This window comes from Scyliorhinus canicula, chromosome 2 (genome assembly GCF_902713615.1).
Source record: "Scyliorhinus canicula chromosome 2, sScyCan1.1, whole genome shotgun sequence".
NCBI classification, from domain to species: Eukaryota; Metazoa; Chordata; class Chondrichthyes; order Carcharhiniformes; family Scyliorhinidae; genus Scyliorhinus; species Scyliorhinus canicula.
Genome location: NC_052147.1, coordinates 15555059 through 15572795, shown reverse-complemented (window position 1 = coordinate 15572795; position 17737 = coordinate 15555059).

The following is a 17737-nucleotide window of genomic DNA, read 5'->3' as shown; positions in this document are numbered from 1 at the left end:
CAATAGGATATTAACACATGATATGAATATACCGTGACAAAGCGACTACAATAACGGGGCAATATAGAGAGCGTGAGATCACGAAACGAAAGACGGTTTGGGGAGGGAAATGAAAGCAAGAAATATTGTGAGGCAGTGAAAGAGAAAATCTGGAAGAGAGGAAGAGAGAAATGAACAAAAACAGAGGACTAGGGAGAGAGAGCAAGCCGACTGGAGTGGGTTTGAAGGTGATGGATGTGCGGGAAACGTGCAGAGTGCAAACTGCAAGGACTCTGTTAACAGGTGGGTGCTGGATGCTGGAGAATCAGTAAATCATTAGACAACCCCACAACACAGCCAGCAAGGAACGTGTTCTCGTGTCCGCATTCATTGCTCCACTGTTTATATCATCTGTCACAATAGAAATAAACACACACACACTCATGTATACACATTCATACACTCATGTGCACACACATTTTCACATTCATATAAATACTCCTGCATTCATATACACAACCTCAGACCCACATACACACACAAGGACACATGACAAACACACACACGTACTCAGACACATAGATACACAATCGCTCACACATATATTCTCAGACACTAAAATAAAAGCAAATTACTGCGGATGCTAGAATCTAGTTCTCCCTTGCTTGATGTGGAGATGCCGACGTTGGACTGGGGTGAGCACAATAAGAAGTCTTACAACACCAGGTTAAAGACCAACATTATACAGTGAGAGCAGGAATCTGGGATTATACAGTGAGAGCAGGAATCTAGGTTTACACAGTGAGAGCAGGAATCTGGGATTACACAGTGAGAGCAGAAATCCGGGATTATACAGTGAGATCAGAAATCTGGGATTACACAGTAAGAGCAGGAATCTGGGATTACACGGTGAGAGCAGGAACCTGGGATTACACAGTGAGAGCAGGAACCTGGGGTTATACAGTGAGAGCAGTAATCTGGGATTATACAATGAGAGCAGGAATATGGGATTACGCAGTGAGAGCAGGAATCTGGCCTTATACAGTGTTAGCAGCAAACTGGGATTAAACAGAGCAGGAATCTGGGATTATACAACGAGAGAAGGAATCTGGGATTATACAGTAAGAGCAGGAATCTGGATTACACAGTGAGAGCAGGAACTTGGAATTACACAGTGAGAGCAGGAACCTGGGATTACACAGTGAGAGCAGGAATCTGGGATTACACAGTGAGAGCAGGAATCTGGGATTATACAGTGAGAGCAGGAGCCTGGGATTACACAGTGAGAGCAGGAATCTTTAAAAAAAAATTAGAGTAGCCAATTAATTTTTTCCAATTAAGGGGCAATTTAGTGTGGCCAATCCACCTAGCATGCACATATTTTTGGGTTGTGGGGGCGAAACCCACGCAAACACGGGGAGAATGTGCAAACTCCACATGGGCAGTGACCCAGAGCCAGGATCGAACCTGGGACCTCGGCACCGTGAGAGAGCAGGAATCTGGGATTACACAGTGAGAGCAGGAATCTGGGATTACACAGTGAGAGCTGGAATATGGGATTATACAGTGAGAGCAGGAATTTGGGATTACACAGTGAGAGCAGGGACCTGGGATTATACAATGAGAGCAGGAACCTGGGATTACACAGTGAGAACAGGAATCTGGGATTACACAGTGAGAGCAGGAATCTGGGATTATACAGTGAGAGCAGGAACCTGGGATTATACAGTGAGAGCAGGAAAATGGGATTACACATTGGGAGCAGGAATCTGGGATTACACAGTGAGAGCAGGATTATGGGATTACACAGTGAGAGCAGGAACCTGGGATTACACAGTGAGATCAGAAATCTGGGATTACACAGTGAGAGCAGTAATATGGGATTATACAGTGAGAGCAGCAATCTGGGATTATACAATGAGAGCAGGAATCTGGGATTATACAATGAGAGCAGTAATCTGGGATTATACAGTGAGAGCAGGAATCTGAAATTACACAGTGACAGCAGGAACCTGGAATTACACAGTGAGAGCAGGAATCTGGAATTACACAGTGAGAGCAGGAATCTGGGATTACACAGTGAGAGCAGGAATATGGAATTACACAGTGAGAACAGGAATCTGGGATTACACAGTGAGAGCAGGAATCTGGGATTATACAGTGAGAGTTGAAATCTGGGATTATACAGTGGGAGCAGGAACCTGGGATTACACAGTGAGATCAGAAATCTGGGATTACACAATGAGAGCAGTAATATGGGATTATACAGTGAGAGCAGCAATCTGGGATTATACAATGAGAGCAGGAATCTGGGATTATACAATGAGAGCAGTAATCTGGGATTATACAGTGAGAGCAGGAATCTGAAATTACACAGTGACAGCAGGAACCTGGAATTACACAGTGAGAGCAGGAATCTGGAATTACACAGTGAGAGCAGGAATCTGGGATTACACAGTGAGAGCAGGAATATGGAATTACACAGTGAGAACAGGAATCTGGGATTACACAGTGAGAGCAGCAATCTGGGATTATACAGTGAGAGTTGAAATCTGGGATTATACAGTGGGAGCAGGAACCTGTGCAATGACAAATTCAAAATCAACAGGAATGAATGAATGAAGTTCTGTCACTGGACAATAGGCAGCTGATCATTTGGTAATTATTACAGTTTTGCTTTCTCTCCTCACTGGGGAAGTGGCTTAAATGCAACACAGAAAATGTATGAAATCAACCATGGAAATAATTACAATAATTAAGTAATAAAACAGAAATAATTACATGAATAATAATTTTAACTAAATAAATTAGGAGTTAGATAGACATGGGGGAGTGGGAAGGTAGGTGAAGTGTAACTGCAATGGGAAGGAATCAGTGAAGACCGGTGAGATCCCACGCAGTTACATCTGCTGTAAATGTCTGCAAATTGAGAAACTTTGGCTCAGACTGTCTTTTTCTAATTTTAGAGTACATAATTCTTTTTTTCACAATTAAGGGGCAATTTAGTATGGCCAATCCACCTACCCTGAACATCTTTAGGTTGTGGGATGAGACCCACTCAGTCACAGGAGAATGTGCAAACTCCACACAAACAGTGACCAGGGGCTGGGATTGAACCCAGGTCCTCAGCGCTGTGAGGCAGCAGAGCAAACCACTGTGCCACCCTCACTTTGGCTCAGAGTTGTTGGACTGGTGTCTGAGCTCTCGACATTGCAAGACATCAGGGAGAGAGAAAGTCACCTGGTCACTTTATTCTAAGAGACAGTTTTACCCCTCAGATACTGTAAAGTTAGTCACTGGACTGGGACAGGAGGCTGTTACTGTGAGTCAGTTATGGAGATTCATAAGGGCAGCACGGTGGCTCAGTGGTTAGCACTGCAGTCTCACAGCGCCGAGGTCCCAAGTTCGATCCTGGCTCTGGGCCACTGTCCTTGTGGAGTTTGCACATTCTCCCCGTGGTTGCATGGGTTTCACCCCCATAACTCAAAGATGTGTAGGGTAGGTGGATTGAACACATTAAATTGCCCCTTAATTGGAAAAAATGAATTGGGTACTCTAAATTTAAAAAAAGTTATGGAGATTCAGGATGTGATGATGGAGGAGCCTTGGCACGTGACCTTGTCCAATAGGTAGACATTACCTATTCCCTGTGTGGATGAGAACAAGGATGACTGGAGGATTGGCAAACAGGCCAGGGGACTGTGGTATAGGGGAACCTCGAAGTAGGGGGGAGAGAAAAGGGAATGTACTAATTGTAGGGTTGGTATGGTCAAGGGAATCGCAACTGTTCTCCCCAGCAGCGACTGGGAGTAGCAAAGTGCTGTATTACCTGCCCGAATCCAGGGTCAAGGATAGTTTGCAATGCTCGAGAAGAACTTAGAGTGGGTGAAGGAAGATTAAGTTGTCTTGGTCCATGTGGGAACCAATGACATTTCTAGCGATAAGAAAGAGGTTCTGCAGGTGGAGTTTGAGAAGCTACATTCTAAAGTTGTAACTAGAAACTCAAAGGTCATAATCTGGGGATTGCTGCTTGCGTCACGGGTGAGTTGGGGTAAGCAGATCTGAGAATTCAATGTGTGGCTCATGCTGATGTGGGAAGAAGGGGATTCACATCATGGGACACTGACACCAATACTGGGGAAAGCAGTAGCTGTTCCATTGGGATGGGCTCCACTTACACCGTGGGATCAGTATCCATGAGAATGGAATAACTGGAGCAGTGGATGTGGATTCAAACTAAAAAGAGGGGACAGTTCAGACGAGGGGAACTTTAGAAACCTAAAGAGAACAATCAAGGCATAAAGCAATGCAGCGATTTGAATAAAGAGAATTAGAGTGTGGCAGGAAGGATTGCAAAGTTTAATAGGAATAATGCAACAGGAAATAAGGCCCAAAATGGTAATAATTGAAAATTAAAGCTCTCTATCTGCAATACCGGCGTTGGACTTCAATCTATAGCCACGGTAGCACAGTGGTTAGCACTGTTGCTTCACAGCGCCAGGGTCTCGGATTCGATTTCCGACTTGGGTCACTGTCTGTGTGGAGTCTGCACGTTCTCCCCGTGCCTGCGTGGGTTTCCTCCGGGTGCTCCAGTTTCCCCCCACAAATCCCAAAAGATGTGCTTGTTCGGTGAAATGGACATTCTGAATTCTCCTCCGTGTACCCGAAGAGGCACTGGAGTGCGGCGACTAGGGGGTTTTCGCAGTAACTTCATTGCACTGTTAAATGTAAGCCTACTTGTGACAATAATAATAAAAAAGTTTATTAAATAAATATATTTTTTCTCTTTTTTAAAATTTAGAGTACCCAATTCATTTTTTCCAATTAAGGGGCAATTTAGCGTGGCCAATCCACCTACCCTGCACATCTTTGGGTTGTGGGGGCGAAACCCACGCAGACACGGGGAGAATGTGCAAACTCCACACGGACAGTGACCCAGAGCCGGGATCGAACCTGGGACCTCGGCGCCGTGAGGCAGCAATGCTAACCACTGCACCAGCGTGCTGCCCAAGTTTATTAAATAATGATGATCATTAAAAGATTGGATGAATAGGAGGAAGCAGTGATATAGTGGTATTGTCACTGGAGAAGTAATGCAGAGACCCAGGGTTATGCTCTTGGGAAAGGATCTTTTTTTAAAATAAATTTAGCATACCCAATTCATTTTTTCCAATTAAGGGGCAATTTATCATTGCCAATCTACCTAACCTGCACATCTTTGTGTTGTGGGGGTGAAACCCACGCAGACACGGGGAGAATGTGCAAACTCCACACGGACAGTGACCCAGAGCCGGGATCGAACCTGGGACCTCAGTGCCGTGAAGCAACAGGGCTAACCCACTGCGCCACCGTGCTGCCCGTGGGAAAGGATTTTACGGGGTGGACTGATCAGAATGTGATAGAATTTCAGACTAAATTTGAGAGTGACGTATTTAAATTTGAAACAAGTCCTAATCTTAAATAAAGTTAATTGCATAGGTATGAGGGACTGGTTAGCTACGGTTCATTTTGGGACAACAATATGGTAATATATAAACAGCGGCAAACATTTAAAGAAGTCATTCCCAACTCTTAATGCATTTCATTGCTTAACAAAATTCCACAGGAAAAGTGACGAATCTGTGGGTGACTGAGACAAAGGGATAGAATTAGATTAAAGGAATAGGCTTACATGTTGTGAAGAATAATAGTGAGCCTGGGGACTGGGAGAGATTTAGAAAGCAGCAAAGGAAAAGCAAAAAAAATGATAACAATAGAAAACATCAATTGAGAGTCAACCAGCCAGGAATATTAAAATAGATGGTTAGAACTTCGGTGAACATCACAAAGAATGGAAATAGCAAAAGTACATTTTGTGATGGGAGAAATTATAATTGGGAATCAGGAAATGGCAGAGACATAAAATTAATATTTTACCTTCAATTAATATTGTCTTCTAAGCTGAAAGTACAAAAAACATGCCAAAAAATGAGGAACCAAGAGGCCAATGGGAGCGAGGAGCCTGATGTAATTAACAGGAAAAGTGCTAGATTAACTAATAGGACTGAAAACCAAGAAATGCCCTCAACCCGATGATCATCATACTGAGTTCTGAAAGAGCTGGCTGGGGAGATCATGGTACATTGTTTGCAATTTTCCAAAATTCTTGAGATTGTTGAACAGACCAACGATTTTAAAGATAACAAATATAACACTGCTATTCAAGAAAGACAAGGCGAGAGAACACAGGGAAATAGGAGGCAGTTGGCTGATATCAGTCATCTAGAAAACACACAACTACACATACACACACTCAGACACATATAAACATACAGACTCAAAAACAGCTTCTTCCCCGCTGTTACCAGACTCCTAAACGACCCTCTGATGAACTGCCCTGATTAACACTACACCCTGTATGCTTCACCCGGAGCTGGTGTTTATGTAGTTACATTGTGCACCTTGTGTTGCCCTATTATATATTTCCTTTTTCTTTTCTTTTCATGTATTAATGATCTGTTAAGCTGCTGGCGGAAAAAATACTTTTCACTGTACCTCGGTAGACGTGACAATAAAGCAATCCAATTCATGTGTACACATTATTAAGGAGATTCTAACAAGACATGTTGGCCCAGATTTTCAACACAATGGAGAGACTTTCCTTTATGGTAAAAATAGCAAAAATGTTTGAAAATCCTAAGTGCCATCCCCAAACATGTAATTTCCCATTTTTGCAGGATCGGGCCTAGAATTGAAATGAAATGAAAATGAAATGAAATGAAATGAAATGAAAATGAAAATCACTTATTGTCACAAGTAGGCTTCAATGAAGTTACTGTGAAAAGCCCCTAGTCGCCACATTGCGGCGCCTGTCCGGGGAGGCTGGTACGGGAATCGAACTGTGCTGCTGACCCGCTTGGTCTGCTTTAAAAGCCAGCGATTTAGCCTTGTGAGCGAAACCAGCCCCTGGTTTCTTGCATGGGATTCTTGCATGTATGGTTTAAGGCAGGCATTCTCAAATTCGGGCAGCACGGTGGCCTAGTGGTTAGCACAGCTGCCTCACGGCGCTGAGGTCCCAGGTTCGAATCCCGGCTCTGGGTCACTGTCCGTGTGGAGTTTGCACATTCTCCCCGTGTCTGCGTGGGTTTCGCCCCCACAACCCAAAAAATGTGCAGAGTAGGTGGATTGGCCACGCTAAATTGCCCCTTAATTGGAAAAAATAATTGGGTAATCTAAATTTAAAAAAAAAAAGGCATTCTCAAATTCGGGGGCGCGACCCGCGTGTGGGTCGCGGGCGGGTGTCGCGGAGCCGTCCGTCGCTGCGCTCCAGACTGCGCAAATCTGCGCGCAACAGTCGGCTGTTAATAACGCTGGCTGCAAGCGGCCTTCAAAATGGCCGCAAACATGTTAAAAAAATGTGGCCGCACTGCGCATGCGTGCCCGATCATCGACGCGCATGTGCAGTGCAGCCGTTTTTTTTTAAACGGTCGCAGATTTAGTTTTACACGTTCGGGGGGGGGGGGGGGGGGGGGGGGGGTTATTAATTTTTTTCATTTATTTTATTCATTTTACTTTTTTTTTACAAGTTCGGGAGGGTCTTATTTGTTAAAAGTTTACAGGAACAAAATGCAGAGCTTTGGACAGATGGAGACTCCATACTTTCCAACAGCAGAAGGCTTCACCTTCATCCAGCAGGCTCCATTGGAGGAGCGTATACGAGGGTCAAAGGGACCCAAAACCATTTCCTCCAATTTTGTCAGCAGCAAACAAGGTAAGAGAAAATGGTGGGTCGCGCAGGTCGGCGGTGTGGGTCGCGAAGGTCGGCCAGTGTGGGTCGCGAAGGTCGGCTGGGTTGGGTCCCGAAGGTTGGCCGGTTGGAAAAATGGGTCCCTGGAAATAAAGTTTGAAGAACACAGGGTTAAGGAGCCATTTAAATCATCAGCTGCTTCCACTTAAGTGAGATTTTGGTAGTCAGGGGGTGAAATCTGGCATGTACAGATTACACCAAAAGAGCTGATCTAAACATGATGGATTCATTTGGATAGCCAGGGTACCCCTTTTGAGAGGTAAGGTACCCCTTTGGATATAGTCCTGGGACTAATCCCTTATGGAAACAAATATTTCTATCCAGTAGCCACTGGGAGCTGTCAATCAAAGTGCTCACTTAACAGGCATCCCACTGTGATTATGTTAGCTTGAAAAATCAGTCATTACAGCACAAATCCTGCGATGATAGGATTTATATCAAAAGCAGAATTAAACATTAGGCACAGATTTTTTTTTTACTCTATATTTTTCTCAAATTTAAAACCCAACAGAGGTAAATCCGTTCGCAGTTCAAATTAGTTTAGACAGTTCTTTGACAGTTTGGAAATTCTTTGCCAGCATGACAATTGTTTGGTTGTGTTGACAATACTTTTCCCGCTTGACAGTTATTTGACGGCTTTGAGACTTCTTTGGCAGCTTGGCTGTTCCAATGAATTAATCTACTTATTAAGATAGGCTTACAAGTAGGTTTACATTAACTTTGCAACAAAGTTACTTTGGGATAGGTACGGCACCCTTTGGGACTGTTAGAAGTGAACATGATTGTGTTTTCACAGTAACTTCAGGAGACAAAATCTGGGCCTTAGAAAATCTTAAAATGATTAAATAGAATCAACCTTGTGAAAGAGAAATGATGGATGACAAATTAATTATTATCAGAAGTGAACGAGAGAGTGGATAAAGAGGAACCAGTGGATGGAATATATTTAGATTTCCAAAAGGCATTTGATAATGTGCCACATCAAAGGTTATTGCGCAAGATAAGGGTTGGAGTCATATTGTGGTATAGAGGATTGGTTAATGGACAGAAAGCAGAGTTCAGGCATTTTCATGTTACCAGGTTGCATCCAGTAGGGTACTACAAGGATCAGTGCTGGATCCTCAGCTATTTACAAATTATATTAATGACTTAGAAAAATGTACTGTGAGTAATACGCCCAATAATTGCCAATGCCTAGCACTGGGAAACAGTAATCTCTGAGGAATATCCAAAGAGGCTGCAAAGCGACCTGACAGGGTAAGTGAGTGGGCAATGAGATGGAGTAAATGGAGTAGGTAAGGAGGTCTTGTGACCCAGTGGTAACACACCTACCTCTGCACCAGAAGCTCTGGGTTTGAGTACCATGCCAGGACTTAGAATCGTAGAATCTCTACAGTGAAGAAGGAGGCCATTTGGCCCATTGAGTCTGCACCGGATCTCCGAAAGAACACCCTACCTACGCCCAATCCCCTGCCCCAGCTCCATAACCCCATCTAACTTTCGGACACTAAGGGGCAATTTAGCATGGTCAATCAACTTAACCTGCACATCTTAGGACTGTGTGAGGAAACCGGAGCACAGGATATCGCTGTATGTGGACGACCTGCTGTTATGCATTTCGGACCCACTGGTCGGCATTGGGGGCATCCTGGGGATTTTGGAGGATTTTGGCTGGTTCACCAGATACAAGGTGACCATGGGAAAGAGCAAGGTGTTCCTGATTGAGACCAGAGGGCAGCAGAGGAGGTTAGGGGAGTTGTTGTTTAAGGTAGTGGGTGCGAGCTTTAGATACCTGGCCATCCAGGTGATGTGGGGTTGGGCGCAGTTGCATCAGTTGCATCTGACTCGGTTGGTGGAGCAGATGGGGGGGGGCGGACCTTTAAGAGAAGGGATGTGCTGCTGCTGTCGCTGACGGGCCGGGTGCAGACAGTGAAGATGACGGTGCTGTCCAGGTTCCTGTTCGTGTTTCAGAACCTCCTGATCTTTGACCCGAAGTCATTCTTTAAAAAGGTCAATGCGCTGATCCCTGGGTTTATGTGGGCAGGGAAGACCCCACGGATCAGGACGACAATTTTGGAGTGGGGGCAAGGAGGGTGGGGGTGTGTGGGGTGCTGGCGTTGCCAAATACAACAAACTTTAAAAAACATAAATTGGGAGGACCCAATAATCTTTTTTATAATTATGGGGCAATTTAGCGAGGCCAATCCATCTACCCTACACATCTTTGGGTTGTGGGGGCGAAACCCACGCAAACTTGGGGAGAATGTGCAAACTCCACACGGACAGTGACCCAGAGCCGGGATCGAACCTGGGACCTCGGCGCCATGAGGCAGCAGTGCTAACCACTACTACTGTGCGACGAACATCACCAAGGTTAGGAAATGGGTAGTCGGGGAGGGGTCGGCGTGGGGACAGATGAGGCGGCTTCTGTAGGGGAACAAGCTTGAGGGCATTGTTAACAGCACCACTGCCATTCTTACCAGCCAGACACTCCATGAGCCCAGTGGTGATGTCGGCATTGAGGGTGTGGGGGCAGTGGAGGCAGCATTTGTGATAACCATAGATTTGCACCAGGGAGCTGGATGTTAGGTTTCGGGGGTGTCGGCAGGCGGGGGCCAAGTACTTCGGAGACCTATTTATAGGGTGCAGTTTTGTGAAATTGGGGGACCTGGAGGAAGAGTATGAGTTGCCCGGGGGAATGGTTTTAGGTACCTGCTGGTTGGATTGGATTGGATTGGATTTGTTTATTGTCACGTGTACCGAGGTACAGTGAAAAGTATTTTTCTGCAAGCAGCTCAACAGATCATTCAGTACATGGGAAGAAAAGGGAATTGAACAGAATTCAAGAAAATACATGAGAATACATAATAGGGCAACACAATATATATAATGTACTACATAAGCATTGGCATCGGATGAAGCAGACATGGGTGTAGTGTTAATGAGGACAGTCCATAAAAGGGTCATTTAGGAGTCTGGTGACAGTGGGGAAGAAGCTGTTTTTGAGTCTGTTCGTCCGTGTTCTCAGACTTCTGAATCTCCTGCCTGATGGAAGAAGTTGGAAAAGTGAGTAAGCCGGGTGGGAGGGATCCTTGATTATGCTGCCCGCTTTCCCCCGGCAGCGGGAGGTGTAGATGGAGTCCATGGATGGGAGGCAGGTTCGTGTGATGGACTGGGCGGTATTCACGACTCTCTGAAGTTTCTTGCGGTCCTGAGCTGAGCAGTTGCCATACCAGACTGTGATGCAGCCCGATAGGATGCTTTCTATAGTGCATCTGTAAAAGTTGGTAAGGGTTAATGTGGACATGCCGAATTTCCTTAGTTTCCTGAGGAAGTAAAGGCGCTGTTGTGCTTTCTTGGTGATAGCGTCGACATGAGTGGACCAGGATAGATTTTTGGTGATGTGATGGTTTTGGTGATGGTTTGGGATTTTGTGAAGAGAGGGGTGCTGTCCTTTCCTGGGTTACAAGGATGAGTAGGTTTTTTGAAGGGGTAGATAGGTGTGGGAGGTGTGTGGGGAAGGCCGCGAATCGCGTCCGCATGTTCGGGCATGTACGAACCTAAAGGGGTTCTGGCAGGGGTTTGCGAACGTAATGTTCAGTGTTGGGAGTAAAGGTGGCTCTGAGTCCACAGGTGGCGATATTTGGGGTGTCCGAAGATCTGGAGTCCAAGGGGCAAGAGAGGCCGATGTCTTGGCCTTTGCGTCCCTGGTAGTCGGAGACGGATCTGGCTTGGATGGAGGGACTTAGAGCTGCCGAAAGCAGGGGGTGAGTGACCTGGCGGAATTCCTGAGGGGGCCGGTTGATGGTTTCGCTTGGAGGTGGAAGCCGTTCTTCAGGAGGATTGGTGAGTCAGCAAAAGGGGGGGTGGTAGGGGGTTAAAATGGGGAAGGCAGGATGAGAAAAGGTGAGGGGGGGTAGTGGGTGTCGGTTATTTATGATGCTGTACGATTTTGCTTCTGCTTCAGTTTGTTTTTATGCCTGAATAAAATATTTTTTCTTCCTTAATCGTAGTTGCCCACCCACTATGGTTGTCAACCATATCCGAGACATCTCCCGCAACTCTGCTCTCACCTCTACCCCTCCCTCCTAGAACCAGGATAGGGCCCCCCTAGTTCTCACTTTTCACCCCACCAGTCTCCGTATTCAAAAGATCATCCTCCACCAGGTCCGCCAATTCCAGCATAATGCCACCACTAAATGCATCTTCCCCTCACTCCCCCGGTCGGCATTCCCCTGCTCCCTCCGGGATGCCATGGTCCAGTCTTCCAGCACCCCAACACCTCACCCTCTTCCCACGTCACCCACCCATGCAATCGCAGAAGGTGCAATACCTGCCCCTTTACCTCCTCCCTGCTCACCATCCAAGAACCTAAACACTTGTTTCAGATGAGGCAGCGCTTCACGTGCACCTCCTTAAATCTGGTCTCAAATGCGGCCTACTCTACATTGGAGAGACTAAACGCAGACTGGGTGACCACTTTACAGAACATCTCCGGTCCGTCCGCAAGCAGGACCCAGACCTTCCTGTCGCTGCCATTTCAACTCACCATCCTGCTCGCACGTCCACGTGTCCGTCCTTGGCCTGCGGCAATGTTCCAGTGAAGCCCAGCGCAAACTGGAGGAACAGCAACTCCTCTCCCGATCAGGCACGTTACAGCCTTCCAGACTTAACATTGAGTTCAACAACTTCAGACTGTGAACTCTCTCCTCCACCTTCACCTTATTTTTATTTCAAAAAAATTATTTTTATTTCATCCATCAATCTGTTTTCCCCTCACCATTGTCCCCCCCTCTCCCACCCCACCCCAGCTGGGTCATGTGTTTCCTGTTCCAGGTTGTCCTTTGACTCACTGCTCACCTTTGTTCTGCCATTAACACATTCTGATCTCTTTATGTGCCACTATCAGCGCCCTTCTTAGCCTTAATCACCCCTTTACATTCCTTTTGTCTTTCTACCCACTACATCTTTGTCAATCTCCATCTGTCGCTGGTCTTCTATCCAGCCCCACTGCTCCACTCCCCCCCAACCCCACACACACACACAACAGCATAATAATATTTATTGTCACCAGTAGGCTTACATTCACACTGCAATGAAGTTACTCTGAAAAGCCCCCTAGTCGCCACATCCCGGCGCCTGTTCGGGTACACTGAGGGAGAATTCAGAATGTGCAAATTACCGAACCGCACGACTTTTGGGACTTGTGGGAGGAAACCGGAGCGCCCGGAGGAAACCCACGCAGATACAGGGCGAATGTGCAGACAGACAGTGACCCAAGTCGGGAATTGAACCTGGGACCCTGTGCTGTGAAGCAGCAGTGCTAACCACTGTGCAGTCATGGCGAAGCAGGCTAGACGGGCTGAATGGTCTTCTTCTGCTCCTATTTCATATGTTAATCTGTACTCCAGAGGATAGTGCGTGCCCTCTCGTTGACAACACTCAAGACTGGAATTGATAGATTTTGGGTCTGGAAGGGAACCATTAGATACAGGGATCAAGTGAGAAGGTGGAATTGAGGTCAAAGGCCAGCCATGGTAATGAGGAATGGTGAAGTAACATTGAAGAGCCCACTCCACCTCCTCTTTCTCCTGGCCATGTACGCACACACACATATGTAACACATATATAAACACACACACATTTGTATGTATATATACATGCTTGGACACACAACCACATTTACACAGATGCTACAGCGCAGAATGAATGAGCAGAAGCAAATCAAAAGGACACAAAACAAGGGGCGGCGCAGTGGTTAGCACTGCTGCCTCAGCGCCAGGGACCTGTGTTCGATTCTGACTTTGCACGACTTGTCTGTATGGAGCCTGCACGTTCTCCCCGTGTGCGATGGGACTGGTTTAGCTCACTCAGCTAAATCGCTGGCTTTTAAAGCAGGCCAAGCAGGCCAGCAGCACGGTTCGATTCCCGTACCAGCCTCCCCGGACAGGCGCCGGAATGTGGCGACTAGGGGCTTTTCACAGTAACTTAATTGAAGCGTACTCGTGACAATAAGCGATTTTCATTTTTTTCATTTCATTTCTCCGGGTGCTCCAGTTTCCTCCCACAGTCCAAAGATGTGCAAGTTAGGTGGATTGGCCATGATAAATGATCCCTTTGTGACTAAAGGTTAGGTGGGGTTACGGGGGCAGTGAGGGGGAGTGGGCCTTGGTACTTTGCTCTTTCAGAGTGTTGGTACGAACACGGAGGGCTGAATGGCCTCCTTCTGCACTCTTGGGTTTCTATGGTTCTGAGTGAAATTCGAATGGACTGGGAATACCAAAGCGGGTGTACGATTTCCCACTGTAATTTACAGAGGGCGAGTGCCGGCAATGTCTGTGCCTCCCTCCAGTGGATTTGGGTTTACTTGTGGCAGCACCCTGGCAATCACAGGGTTAATGACACAGGGTTTAGGGATTAAATCCCGACCTAATCTGATCTGAAAGTTTATGGTTGATTTTAAACACTCCGCCCTGAAATTAAAATGACTTGGTCTTGATTTACATGCAGAAGGAGGAATCAGTAATAATGTGGTAGATTATGCAAAGATTTAGCTTGCTCTTTGTTCTATCCTATTCCAGGGCAGATCTAACCATTAGAGATTAAAAAGCAAACAGCTGTTGCTCGATTTTGTTCCATGGCTATTTTTTTTTTATTGAGTCTCATTAACATTGCAATCCTGCAGCATCCGTCTACTCTTAAATCGGCTTTCCCATCGTTATTAGGGAAAGTTCCTCAGCTCAAATTATTCACTGACGCAGTTTGCCTTGAACCCCTGATTTACGTTTAAAGTAACAGTGTCCCCCCCTGCTAGCTCTCCCAGCTTGGCCATTGGGCTGGGAGCAGTCAGATTAATGCTCCCAAACCTGTGCTTCTTCACCCTTAAACCATTGCTTCACTTTCTAATCTCTCCACTCTCAATTCAGGCAGTGAGAGTAAATCGCGCAATGCCCCTTGGAAATATTCTTGGCCCCTTGCAGCGCCTTTAACGACTTAGAATCATAAAATCCCTACAGTGCACAAGAAGGTCATATCGCAAATCACGGGGCGGCACAGTGGTTAGCACTGCTGCCTCACAGCGCCAGGGACCTGAGTTCAATTCCGACCTTGGGTGACTGTCTGTGTGGAGTTTGCACATTCTCTTCGTGTCTGTGTGGGTTTCCTCCGGGTGCTCCGGTTTCCTCTCACAGTCCAAAGATGTGCAGGTTAGGTGGAATTGCAAGGATAGGGCAGGGGAGTGGGTCTAGGTAGGGTTCTCTTTGAGGGGTCAGTGCAGACTTGATAGGCTGAATGGCCTCCTTCTGCCTGAAGGGGTTCTAAGGTTCTTTGGCGTCTGCATCAACCCTCTGAAAGAGCACCTGACCTAGGCCCACTCCCCCGCCCTATCACCGCAACCACACCTAACCTTTTGGACACTAAGGGGCAATTTTATCAGGGCCAATCCGCCTAACTTGCACATCGTTGGACTGTGGGAGGAAACCGGAGCACCCGGAGGAAAGCCACGCAGACACGGGGAGAACGTAGAAACGTCACACAGTCAGCTGAGGACGGAATTGTACCTGGGACCCTGGCACTGTGATGCAGCAGTGCTAACCACTGTGCTGTGGCACTTCAGGACTCCTAAATCCTTAGCACCTCATGTGGTACTTCTCAAGGAATAGTCACTGCTGTGATGGGAGGGTGGTAGCACAGTGGAAATGTCACTGCAGTAGCAATGCAGAGGTCCCGGTTCATTCACCCAGGACATGAGACCAAGTCCTATGAGTGAAACAGTCTTGAAGACGAGTCATGCACGGACTCGAAACACTAACTCTGTTTCTCTCTCCACAGATGCTGCCCTCACCTGCTGAGTTTTCCTGACATTTCCTGTTTTTATCCCAGATGATTCCAGAACAAAAACAGAAACTGCTGGCATTGGACTGGGGTGAGCGCAGTAAGAAGTCCAACAGGTTTGTTTCAAATCACTAGCTTTTGGAGCACTGCTCCTTCCTCAGGTGAATGAAGAGGTAGGTTCCAGAAACATATATATATAGACAAAGATGCCAGACAATGCTTTGAATGCAAGCATTTGCAGGTAATTAAGTCTTTACAGATGCAGAGATAGGGGTAACCCCAGGTTAAAGAGGTGTGAATTGTCTCTAGCCAGGACAGTTGGTAGGATTTCACAAGCCCAGGGCAGATGGTGGGGGATGAATGTAATGCAACATGAATCCCAGGTCCCGGTTGAGGCCGCACTCATGTGTGCGGAACTTGGCTATAGGTTTCTGCTCAGCGATTCTGCGTTATCACGCATCATGAAGGCCGCCTTGGAGAACGCTTACCCGAAGATCAGAGGCTGAATGCCCTTGACCGACTGGAAGGGAACATTCCTGCCTGGTGATTGTCGCGCGATGCCCATTCATCCGTTGTCTCAGCGTCTCTCTGGAGAGAGAACTGAGCTAAAGTTTAGAATTTGGATGACTCTTTGTCAAAGCTAGAGGAGCTGGAAAAGGATGAGATTTATACTGTTGTGTGTGTGGAGTGGGGGGGGAGACGTGGGAAGGGGGTGGATCGGGGAGGGGGGCGCGGGGGGGGGGGGAGCTTGGAGCAGTGGGGCTGGATAGAGGGCGAGCAATATGTGGAGATTGACAAAGATGTTGTGGACAGAAAGACAAAGGGAATGTAAATGGTGGTGATAATCATCATTAAGGGATCGGAATGTGTTAATGGCAGAAGAAAGGGAAGCAGTGTGTGAACGGACAACTAGGAATAGATGGCCCAAGTGGGGTGGCGTGGGGGACAATGGCGAGGCAAAAACAGAACAATGGAAGAAATGCAAATGAGTTGATGGAAATAAAAATGGTTTGAAGATGGAGGGGAGAAGTGTTCGAACTCAATGCCAAGTCCAAAACGCTATAATGTGCCTAATCGGAAAATGAGATGTTGTTCCTCCAGTTTGCATTGAGCTTCACTGGAACATTGCAGCAGGTCGTGGATGAACATGAGAGCAGTACGCTGAATTTAAGTTGTCAGCGACAGGAAGCGACAGGTGAATCCAATCCTACTTGCACTCAGCCTCCATCTCCATGGGGATATACACTCATTTTCCAGGTAAAGACACACATAAATCAGTCCCAATCACTCATGGCCCCTCTGCACACTGTGCTGCATTGGCATCTGGAATGGTAATGTATCAAGTCTAAAATTTCATCCTTGTTTTTGAACTCCCATAGCCTGCTCTATCTCTGTAACTACCTCCAACCGTCTAAGAACACTGCACTCCTCCCATTCTGCATATCTGTAGTCTTCATTGCTCCAGCTTTGGTGGCCAGGCCTTCAGCTGCTGAAGTCCTAAGATCTGGAATTCCCTCACAAACCTCCACCCCTCTATCTTCCATTCAGATATTCCTTAAAACCTTTGGTCACATGTTCTATTGTCTCTTTGTTTGGCTCAATGTCAATTTGTTGTTTTGAGAACACGCCTGCGGAATGGTTTGGGTCGTTTCACTGCACTTCCGATGCTAATATAAATGCAAGTTGGTTGTTGTAATTGATCAAGGAACAGGAGAAGGAAAGCCAGCCAATCTCCTCGCTCCTTAGCTCTGGACGGCTGTAGCCAATTGCAGGGCCCTACCATCTCCCCCCAAATTACTATTCCAATGATGCGACATCTCAGCATGGACCAGCAAAATCAAACTGCAACCTTCTGCTCCCTTTAGCTTTGCATTGCAATGGCTGGTGATTAATCTGCAAGGAAACTGGGGAAGTCGATCCTAGACCATTAAAGGGGGCACCATTGTTCCCATGAGGCAGTTTGGAGGCCGAATGGCCTTTACCTGCTCCTATATCTTATGGTCTATATCATATGGAGCAAATTGAATTGGCTGAGGGCTGGAATCTGTGATGTTGGGGACCTCAAAAGGAGGCCAAGATGGATAATTAATGTTTGTGATGTATTTTCACCACCACGGCTACGTGTTCCCGTTCGATTTT